Source organism: Giraffa tippelskirchi, chromosome Y (genome assembly GCF_054371585.1).
Source record: "Giraffa tippelskirchi isolate mGirTip1 chromosome Y, T2T-mGirTip1v1.2.pri, whole genome shotgun sequence".
Classification (NCBI taxonomy): domain Eukaryota; kingdom Metazoa; phylum Chordata; class Mammalia; order Artiodactyla; family Giraffidae; genus Giraffa; species Giraffa tippelskirchi.
This window is the reverse complement of record NC_137290.1, coordinates 11646798-11658459: the sequence shown is the minus strand read 5'-3', so window position 1 is coordinate 11658459 and position 11662 is coordinate 11646798. Positions and strand designations below refer to the sequence as shown.

General features: G+C 44.4%; 1 pseudogene; it reads right to left on the bottom strand.

Moving 5' to 3' along the window:
* Nucleotides 1-204: 204 nt before the first annotated feature.
* The window catches only part of LOC145537703 (uncharacterized), a 70638-nt pseudogene continuing 59180 nt past the window's right edge, over nt 205-11662 (bottom strand).

Below are 11662 nucleotides of genomic sequence, written 5' to 3'. Positions count from 1 at the left end.
GCACAAGTGCTGACTGTACATCTGCAAAAAGACTGTTCTATCACCTTGCAACCACTTGCTGTTTTCTGACTACAGCATGACATGTTTTCAAGTTGTTAACACGGTGGGAGGGCTGGTGCAAGACCTTCTTTCATTCAGAGCACTCCAAGGGTCTCTCTCCAGGAGAAAGCCTAAGAGTTTGAGAATGTTCTGACTGGACGTGTTTCAACAGTAATGGCACTCCAGGGGCTTCTCTTGAGAATGGAGTTGGTAATGTTGAGTGAGGCAGGAGGGTCAGCTGAAACACTTCCCACACAGCTGGCACTGGTAAGGCCTCTCCTGAGCGTGAATCCTGTAGTGCTGGATGAGGTGTGACCTTTGACGCAAACTTCTGCCACAGTCGCAACACTGACGGGCTCTTTTTCCAACGTAGTCGTGCTGCCGCTTATATCCAATCAAATACATCTTGTCTCGGGGTAACTCACATGGCAGGGCTCTTGCTGCTTCGTGGGCTTTGAGATGCTGGAGACGATGCACAGCCTGGAGGAAAGCTTTGCCGCACTCAAGACGCTCATGGCAGTCCTGCCTCTGAACGCTCACGCGGCCGTAGACATCTGCACGCTGGGTCAAGGACTTCCCATCCCAGTGAGTCTTCTGATGCCTGCTGAGGCGCGGCATGAGGTAGAAGGCCTCTCCACACCGTTTACATACAAAGGGCTTCTTCCCCGTGTGGATTTGCTGGTGCTTCTTCTGGCCTCCTCTGGTACTGAAGTCTCTCCCACAAAATTCACATCTGTAGTGTTTGTTCTCTCAGAGGAAAAACGAGTTGTGGGCCAGGCAGGACCTGGTGCAGACTCCAAGAGTACTGTGCTCCCGGGGACCCCTTCCTAGCAGACTCTCCGATGCTTTCTTACGTTCTGAGCTTTTCTCTAGTTGATCACCCTCGTGGCTTCCTTCCTGAGCGAGGGTCTTGGGGTCACTCATTTTTATGGGACTCAAAACTTGTGCCGGCTTGACCTGGTGTGACTCCAGTGGATCATCAGCACAAGACTCTCTCGTGTGGGCACACAAGGAGTCACCTGCCTCCAAATCCTTTATTCCTGCCCCCGAGGATGATGTCTCTACAGGCAGGCTTTGCTCTGGAGTTAGATCTTTGCTTTCAGATTGGTCCTCACAACCTAAAAAAAATGTAAAAGGTCCTCTAACATTTTTTACTCAGAGAAAAACATCATTATAGTAGAAATAGAAGAAAGAGACCAAACATCACAGACGCATTAGTAAAGAGGTTTGAGAGTTGTCTGGGAATGTAAGGAGAGAGTGGGAGAAGGATGCAGAAGACAGCAAGCAAGGATAGGTGAGGGTGAGGCAGAAAAGACCATCTAGGAGGACTGAACATTGACAAAGATGCCAGAGGCACTGACAAGAGAATGAGAAGGAAACCAGAGAAAGACGAGGGACTGGAGTTTGGCTGCAACTTTCAGACCATTCTTGGTACATCATTGCTGTTTGTAGGAACTAGTATAACTGTGGCCATAAATGGATTCTATTATCAGATCAATCCAGGAGATACCGTACGATGCAAGTCAGCTTTCACTCTTGTAGGACTCTTCAGATCCCTTAACCAGCATCTCAGATCTCAAAGAGGGGAAATGTAAGAGGTAGCATTTCTCGAACTGATCTTGTTAGGCAACACTTTGGGGTTTTTTTTTGTAAAGAACCCCTATTATCATAATTCTGTAGGACTATTGGGGAAACACTGGAGTACCCCGGTCAACACCTTCTCACTCAGAATAAAGCAAGAGAACTCCAACTCTTTTCTTGGCTCCCAATCTCTCGTTTTACCCATTCAATTCAACATTTATTAAACGCTGATTCTGAGCAAAGCGTTATCCACCTGGATGTTCGTAAGTCTGTATAGAGACTTATCCCCCAAACGGGGGGAGGGGGGACGGGAAGGGAAGGGAGGGGTCCTTGAGGGGGAAGGAGGGTTTTCTAGGGCGGGAGTCCTTGAGGAGGCCAACAGGTGTGTCTGAAGGGGAAGGCCCGTGGGGTCCTCGAAGGGGAGGGCAGCGGTCCGAGAGGAGGACGGGGAGGGTCCTCAGGGACCAAGGAACGCGTTCTTGGGGGTGAGAGCGGAGAGGCCCTAAAAAGGGAGGGTCTGTGGGGTCCTGGGGCGGGGAGGAAGGTGCGACGCGGGAGGAGGAGGGCGGGTGGAAGGCCTTCCGGCCGGGGAAGCATTGGCAGGAAGCCGGGGCGTGAGCAACAGGGAGGCCGCCGCGTCCTCCTCAGAGCTGACTTGGCCCGCGCGGCCTCCCGCACCCCTTCCCCTCAGGGCCGCTACTTCGCGCCTCCCTTTCCGTCGACTTCCCCGCGAAGAGGAGCGTCTGCCCCGGCGTCCCTGAGGGGACGCCCGCGCCTCCCTGCCCGCGAGCCGGGCCCTCACCCCCAGGGCCTCTCCCTCGCGTCCGGGCCCTGGCCGCCGCGCGCTCACCTCGCAGACGGACATCCTCGCATGACCAAACCTCTGCACCTCGGTCTTGCAACGCAAACCCGCCAGGCAGGCGCTACCAGCGGTCTGCGCATGCGCCCTGTGGGACGGCCAGTGCAGAAAGCGCCGCGCAGAAAACGCAGGCCGCTTCTGGCCGGCTCCGCTGGGCGGGCCCGCGAGGACCACGCGGCCTAGAGAGGGCTGGGAGGGGCCGGAGGACTACTTCCTTTAGATGCTTTACGAGTTTTGGCAGTAGTTAGCACGGGGTTTAAAACGGTTTCAAAATACACAGTATGCAGTGAAAAGCCTCACTTTGTGTGTGCCACCGCCCAAATGCTCATGCTATAAAACCACGGAACACTCAGGTGACCGGTGCAATTATTTGAATACGTATGATTATTAAACTGAATAATTATGAAACTGTGAATAATTATGAAAGCATCAACATGTTTTCAGTGTCCTTCCACAGTGTCTTTGTGTATATGAAAATAGATATATATGTGTATATACATATGTGCATTATACACACATGTCATTATCATTGATACGTATTATACATATCTATACTATAAATTCGGTAGTTATCTGTAATAGATATATTTTAAAATATAAAATATATTTTCTAAATAAGAAGTGTGACGATGTAACACAACCTATAATGTGACACAATGTGGTACATACTGTAGCTTAAAATGTGTACTTAACTAATATAAGTACTTCCTTGATAGCAATATAAGGCTTCTCTGGAAGCTCAGTTGGTAAAGAATCCGCCTGCGATGCCGGGGAGTCTGGTTCGATTCCTGGGTCAGTAAGATCCGCTGCAGGAGGGATAGGCTACCCACTGCAATGTTCTTGGGATTCCCTTGTGACTCAGCTGGTGAAAAATCCACCCTCAACGCAGGCAGACCTGGGTTCGATCCCTGGGTAGGGAAGCTCCCCTGGAGATGGGAACAGCTATCCACTCCAGTATTCATACCTGGAGAATTTCATGGACTGTCGAGTCCATGGGGTCTCAAAGAGTCAGACACGACTGACCAACTATAACAAGTATATCATGATGCCACGCAGATTCATATTATATGTAACTATATGTCTGTACAAAGAGAGTAGAAACATTTTTAGTTTGCAAAAATACTCATAGTCTCGTTTCCTACCTTTTTTATACAAAAGGTGGCAGACTGTACCCATTGTTCTATGCCTTCATTTTTTCCTATCTCAGAGACCTTTTCATATCAGTACAAAGAGAATTTGCCTACTGTTTCTGAACAGCTGTTTGAATTCTGTTGTACTGTTGTTGTGACTTGATTTATTTACCCCATCCCTGACTACTGGGTGGTTGAGTTGTTTTCAGCCCTTTGCTACCAGTATTCTGTGCAAAACTATGAGCTTCAGCAGTTCTGCTGCTGTGTAAACCTTCTGGGAAGATAAATCCCCTGCAGTGGAATCGTTGAGCCACAGTGCACATGTGTGTGTCATTTTGACAGAGATTTCTAAGCTGCCTTCCATAGACGCTTGCCTATCAGACCCCCACCAGCCTGTGTGAGCAAAACTGCATTCTCAGTGTTATAGGATGCTTTTTCAGTTTTTCCAAAACTATGGTCGAGAAATTTTTCAGGAGCAAGATAGAATATGTTTTCCTGTGTTGAGGAGCCATTTGTATTTAACTAAAGAACATTTATCAGGGCCTCGAGATACGTAGGGAAAGCATAGTGAAAGGTGCAATAAGTATTTTAGGCATTGTGATGTTGATTATGGTGATGATGGCATAATGGTTAATATTCTTGACACTGGTCTTATACCTGTGACAAAAACTAACTCAAAGTGGATCAGACACCCAAATGCAACACCAAAACTAGAAAACTCCAGGAAGAGAACTTGAGAGAAAACCTATGACCTGAGATTTGGTGATGGCATTTTAGGCATCCACGTGCAGCTCACAAACCCCTGGTGTGGGGGATTCCCCAGAAGTGCCCTTCTATGTATTGTGTCTGAAAACCTGCAATTTGGAGGTCATTCAAGCTCTCTGAGCCTCAGTCTGTCCTTCTAGACTAAAAGGACAGCAAGTTACTAAATGTAAGGATTAAAATATGTAGAGGTGGATAATGTTTTCTTCCACGTGCTGAGGGTCGCTGGGTGCGTCTGAAAATGAATCAACAAAGACACATTAACTGGAGACAAGCTTACAACTTATTTTAATATGTTTTAAGTGACACAGGAGCCTTCCTAAGGAAATGAAGACCTAAAGAAACAGACCTGAGTATTTCAAACTAGGTTTGATGAGGTGGGGACAGTTGTGGAAGAATATGATCGGTTAAGGAATAAGTGGTGAGTGTAATAAGCTGGCAGAAACTTAGCAAGGCCTGTGTGTTAGGCTTCCTCTTGGAAGTGTTCCTCACCCTTTGGAGATAAGAATGCTCCTTTCCTCCTGCTATAGGCAAGGTACCTCTCCCATGATGGGATTATGGCTTGTTTCATGGAAGAAGGGGGAAGGGGAAGAGAGTGAACCTCTTCCTTCCGCTGTTTTCTCAAACTGCTTCACCTTCAATATGCCAGGTGCCATATTTTGGGGTGAGGTATCCTGAACCCCATCACATGTCAAATGATCAAAGTGGTGTCTGAGATCCATACAGGCAGTTTGTATCTGTTGGCTTCAATTTTATTAGAAGACTCTTGAGAGTCCCTTAGACTGCAAGGAGATCAAAGCAGTCAATCCTAAAGGAAATCAACTCTGAATATTGATTGGAAGGACTGACATTGCAGCTGAAGCTCCAATACTATGGCCACCTGATGCGAAGAGCGGACTCCTTGGGAAAGACCTGAGGCTGGGAAAGACTGAAGGCAAGAGAAGAAGGAGGTGGCAGAGGATGAGATGTTTGGATGGCATCACCGACTCAATGGACATGGGTGTGAGCAAACTTTGGGAGATGGTGAAGGAGAGGGAAGCCTGGCGTGCTGCATCCGTGGGGTAGCAAAGAAGTGGACGTGACTCGGTGACGAACAACAACAGCAACCCAAAAAGTAAGAAATAACAGTGGTTGAGGGAGGAATGGAGATAAGGGGGAAGCAACAAGGACGTTCCCAACAGGGATCGCTGATTCCGGATTAGAAGTCAGTGAGGAGTTAACACAGCTTGGGGTCCAGAGGAAAAATAGGTCAACAACCCAGCTTGGAGGGTCCCAGGGAGTCATGCACTAAATGTCAGACTTGATGCAAAGCTCTCTGTTGTGTACATTTCCATCTAATTAAAGAAGCAGACATTTTTCTCAGAATCCACATGAAACATCCAGAGGTCAGGAGACTCCCACCTTTAAGTCACACACATACCTTAAGTGCACGTCAACTTCTTGGAAATTCATATCTTTTTCTGGATCTTGTTTTTGTCCCTTGTTCTTATTTTCTAGGGTGAAGGTAAGTCACGAATATTTTCTTATGTGTGGGTGTCTTGTCCAGGGTGCCTGCCAGGGGCACCAGATGAAGTCAAGTGTGAAAAAGCTGTATGTTCAACATATGGTTGCTGAGGGGAAGGATGCAGGGAAGGGATGGTTAGGGAGCGTGGGACAGACATGTACACATGGCTGTATTTAAAACGGAGAACCAACAAGGACCTGTTGTGGAGCACAGGGAACTCTGCTCAGTGTTCAGTGGCAGTCTGGATGTGAGGGGAGTTTGCGGGAGAACCGACACGTGTGTATCTGTGGCTGAGTCCCTTTGCTGTCTGCCTGAAACTATCACAGCATTTTTAACTGGCTATATAAAATAAAAAGTTAAAAACTTCATGTTCGATTTATTAGCAGCACCTCTTAAGAGATCATAAGTAGGAGGTTACATTGTCTTAAATGGTTTTCTATCTCCTTATGTTAAAATCCGAGCAGCGAGAGTAGATAAAGGGATTATATATTCATACATATTAAGATGTCACAATATGTAATCATATAAAAGCAATTTATGCACATTTGAATCTTGATTTTCGTTTGCTGAAAGAAAGTATTATTAAGATAAAAAGGAAAATCATCCCCCTGAACATGGTATTACCCCCGTGGTTCTTGCTCCCATGCAAATATTTTACTCAGTCATCATACCTTTATACAACTTAAAAAAAAAAACAACTTTTTGTTTGTATTGAGGTATAGCCAGTTAACAATGTTGTGATAGTTTCAGGTAAACAGTGAAGGGACTCAGCCATATGTATATATTTATCCATTCTCCCCCAAATTCCCCTCCCATCCAGGCTGCCAGGGAACATTGAGCAACGTTTCCTGTGCTATACAGTAGGACTTTGTTGGTTATCCATAAGTTTATCCATAAGAACAAACCATAAGTTTGTTCTCTAAGTCTGAGAGTCTTTCTGTGTTGTAACTTCATTTATATTTCATTTTAGATTCCACATATGAGGGATGCCATATGATATTTCTCCTTCTCTGTCTGATTTACTTCACTCGTTATGACAATCTCTAGGTCCATCCATGTTGCTGCAAATGGCATTATTTCATTCTTTTTAATGGCTAATATTCCATTGTACTGTGTACAACTCTTATTGTATGTGTATATTTTATGCTTTGCACAATTTATTATGTTGTCTCTTTTAAATTAGTATCCCTAAGATCTAATAAGAGTACATCCTGAGAAATGCCGGGCTGGATGAAGTACAAGCTGGAATCCAGATTTCTGGGAGAAATATCAATAACCTCACATATGCAGATGACACCACCCTTATGGCAGAATGTGAAAAAGAACTAAAGAGCTTCTTGATGAAAGTGAAAGAGGAGAGTGGAAAAGTTGGCTTAAAGCTCAACATTCAGAAAACAAAGATCATGGCATCCGGTCCCATCACTTCATGGGAAATAGATGGGGAAACAGTGGAAACAGTGTCAGACTTTATTTTGGGGGGTTCCAAAATCACTGCAGATGGTGCCTGCAACCATGAAATTAAAAGGCACTTACTCCTTGCAAGGAAATTTATGACCAACCGAGACAGCATATTTAAAAGCAGAGACATTATTTTGCCAGGAAAGGTCCATCTAGTCAAGGCTATGGTTTTTCCAGTAGTCACATATGGATGCGAGAGTTGCAGGGGGAAGAAACCTGAGTGCTGAAGAATTGATGCTTCTGAACTGTGGTGTTGGAGAAGACTCTTGAGAGTCCCTTGGCCTGCAAGAAGATCCAACCAGTCCATCCTAAAGGACATCAGTCCTGGGTGTTCATTGGACTGAACAGTCTCTCTGTATAGAGACTCTATAATCAGGCTATAAATGTACAAAAGGAGAGTTTGGGGAATTTCATCTGGGAACAGAAAAAGATCAGGCAGGGGAAGGCATTAGGGCTCAGAAAGCAGTGAAATGGGCGGCAATCTTATTCTGAGCAGACACTGACTATGGAAGTACACAGTCCTGGGGAGCAGCAATAGAGGGTTCTACTAGGAGTATCTATGAGAGATGAAGCTGGATGTGACTTTTGGACCAGACTGGGACAGATTTAAATGTTTTGCTAGAAGTCTGGATTTTCTTTTCGGAGTGGTAAGAACCTGATGTGTGCTTTATAACGTCAACTTCCTGAGGGCTGGAAAGAACAGTGGTATCACAACAAGGTTTTCGCTTGTCTCAGTGACAGAGGAAAGACCTCTGATTTCTAGCTGTCAGGGGAAAGGCACAAATGAATGCAGGGGCTTGAACATTAGAGGATAGGGAAACTGGCCTCCCTGGAGCTGAGCAGGAGAGGAAGAGATGAGCTTCAGAGAGGAGATAAAAGAAGTACTGAGTGAGCATGATGTGGCATGACCACACGAGCCCCTAAGGTGAAAGCACCTACCGGCCCTCTGCCTAAGCTGAGTGGGCTCTGAGAACCAGCTCCCAGCACCTGCTCACTGAGCAGGGTTGTCTCCCCAAGATCCCGGTCTCACTGCTCACCTTGACATGTCACTGCACTCCCGTCTTCCTCCCTAGCATGTGACTCCTCCTCTTCCAGCTGTGAGATAATGTCAGGTTTAGGGAACTGGTACCCTGTTGAAGAAGGAGACTTATAACTTGGGGGTTCTGTCCTGTACCCTCAGGAACTCCCAGCCTGGTTTCTAAAGGCTCTGAGATAACAGGCAAGTGCAAATTTACACACAAGAAAAATAAAGCCTGTTTCCAAAGATTCTGCCACTAGGGACATATGCCAATGTCTGGAAACAATTTTGGTCATCACGGCTTACCGAGGGAGACCAGGTTCCTGTAATTTTCCAGCATCACCTCCCGGTAGAGCTTCCTCTGAGAAGCACTGAGGTAGGGTAATTCCTCTGGACTGAAGTCCATAGCCACATCCTCGAAAGTCACCAATTCCTGAAATACCAGATATACTCCTAAATGATTGAAATCCGGAATTATCTCAAAGAGGGGGAAGTTATCTGATAAGAGGGGACTGACCATGAAGCATACATGCAGACAAGCATAAAGACTCTAATGCAAAATTGAGTACAAAGATTCATTTGAAAATAGTAGGATATAGCTAGTAGATATAATGGGAAATACATTTAAGACAGAGGGAGCAGAAAGGGGAAAAAGATATTGAGCAGTTAAAAAAAAAAAAAGGCTCTAATCCAAAGGTTTCAGGGACCTACAATGATTTCTTTCCTTTAAGTCTTTCTCATTAAAATGTTTTCTTCTCTGCAATCACCCTCTTGTTTCTTTCAGTCTTCTAACTTTATAGAGGCTTTCAATGGCTAAGTCAAAGATCTCTCTTGGGAAACGTCACACTGCACTTGAAAATATGTGGGTTATTTTCCAATATCTTTTGGTATTAACTTCTAACATAATTCCACAGTGATAGGAGAACAGACTGTATATGATTTCAATACCTTCAGGCCATGAAACTTTTGCACTTTATGTTCCTGGATATGTTCCAGGGTCTCCTAGTTTATAGTCTATGGGAACTTGAACACAATTTGGATTCTCTTGTTCTGTGAAAACTATATAAATCTGAAGTTATGTCCAATTGGTTCATACTGCTTCTCAGATCTACTATAGACTTCTACCTTTATTCATTCCATTAATTTTTTGAGTTTGATATTGGAAGTCCAACTAAAAATTGTAATTTATCTACTTAAAAATAATTGTAATTTATAGTAGAACTTCCCCCATAGCTCCCTCATAGCTCAGTTGGTAAAGAATCTCCCTGCAATGCAGGGGACTTGGGTTTGATTCCTGGGTCGGGAAGACCCCTGGAGAAGCAAATGGCAACCCACTCCAGTATTCTTGCCTGGAGAATCCCATGGACAGAGGAGCCTGGCAGGCTACAGTCCATGCAGTCACAAGAACTCGACATGACTTAGCGACTAAACCACCAACCACCACAGAGTGGAACTATATGTAACTTTGTTGTGAACTCTCCAAACCTCCTGTAAATGTGTTATCATAGTTTCATAATTTAAAACATAAAAAAGAAAGAGAAAAAATAAGTATATCTTTCTTTTGATTTGAACTCTGAGAGAAGTGGAATATTTCTAAGACAGCTCCTGCTGCGAATTTCTAGAGATCTGTGTGGGAAGAGAAAGATCCTTTTAAGTTCCTTAATAAAGAGAGAAAAATGCAAATAAAAGCTGAGCAGTATACCCCAATCCCAGGAAAAAGAGACAGTTGGGTCTACGTTCTGGTTCTCTCTTACAAGCTCTGTGAGTGTGGATAGGTTAAGCCTCAGTGACTCATCCACAAAACACAAACAGCTCATAAATATGCAGAGATGGCCAATCTTATAATAAGAAAATGCATTTCAAAATGACAAAGTATGACTTTATACTCATTCAACTGTCAAAAATTAAGACGTTGGACAATACCAAATACTGTCGAGAAGGGGGACTCTTGGTGGTGGTGGTGTAGGACTGATGTTGAAGCTGAAACTCCAATACTCTGGCCACCTCATGCCTACGAAATCTTATTTTAAGTTCCTCGTGCAGAGTTTTCTGACTTTACAGATTGTTATTAGATTACTATTTTAGATTGACCTGCTCAATGCACTTTGATAGATTGTCTTCTCTAACTGGAATAGACGATCATCTCCCAAGTCTATTTCACTTGGGATTTTATTTGATTCTCTTCTGGAGTAGAGGTCTGTATTTGAAACATTCAACCTAAATAATGGAATCAATAAGAAACATGTTTAAACTTACAAAACTTAATAAACTCTGAACTCGAAGACAGATTATTAAGATCCTAGCCCTTGAAAAAATGAAGTAAATTGTTTACAAGTTAAAACCACCAACTTTGGGTGTCCATCCAAAGATCAGCTAAAAAAAAACATCATCAGCTTCTAAGAAAAGCGTATCTTTCCATGACTTATGTGGCCAAGGAACATCAAAAAGGAAAAAAAAAAAACAAAAAAAAACAAAAAAAAAACGAAACAACAAACAATGTAATCTCAGAGGTCTGCACAAAGGATAGCAAATAGCAGCAGAGAGTGGCATTTTACCTTAAGAGAAACTGAGGCTAGAGTATGAATATTTTTCCCTTTCCTTTTCTTGGCGAGTGGTAGTTGCTATTCTGTGGTGGGAATGTTTTCCATCAGATTCCCTAAAAGCAGAGCCCATGTTTGCTACTCACAGGACTCAATGGTGAGGGTTTTCCAGGAGAAATGGAATGAGGGAAGCAAGATATAGCAGAGGGAAAACAAAATCTAAGGTCAAGCAGAGACCAAGTTGCACCAGGCTTTATCTCACTTTGTATTAAGGCATTTGCTTCCATGTCACTCAGTCAAAATTTCACCCATAGATGTGGGATTTTCACCTCTTGGATGAGGAGGCTTTCATGTGACCAAAGGCAATTTTCCAGAACAGGGAACCTTTCACAAAGATTAGTGGCCAGGATTTATGGAGTTGAGGGGTGCCTAGTGAAAGGGACCTGAGTGGTGCACTATAATAGGTATAGTCTGGTGCGGTCTTCCCAGCAGACCACACTGCCTCTCGTTTTTACCACTGGTCTTCCTACTTATTGTATGCCTGTATCCGAGGTTACCTCTGACCCTTGGGCCACTAAAATTTGCCATGAAGCAACCCACACCCATATATTATAGGAGTTGGAAAGTGTCAGTTGCTCAATGGTGTCCGATCTTGGCGACCCCATGGACTGGACCCCACCAGGCTCCTCCGTCCATGAAATTTTCCAGCCAAGAATACCGGAATGGGTAGACAGTTCCTTTGTCAGCGGATCTTGACAAAGGCACTGAACC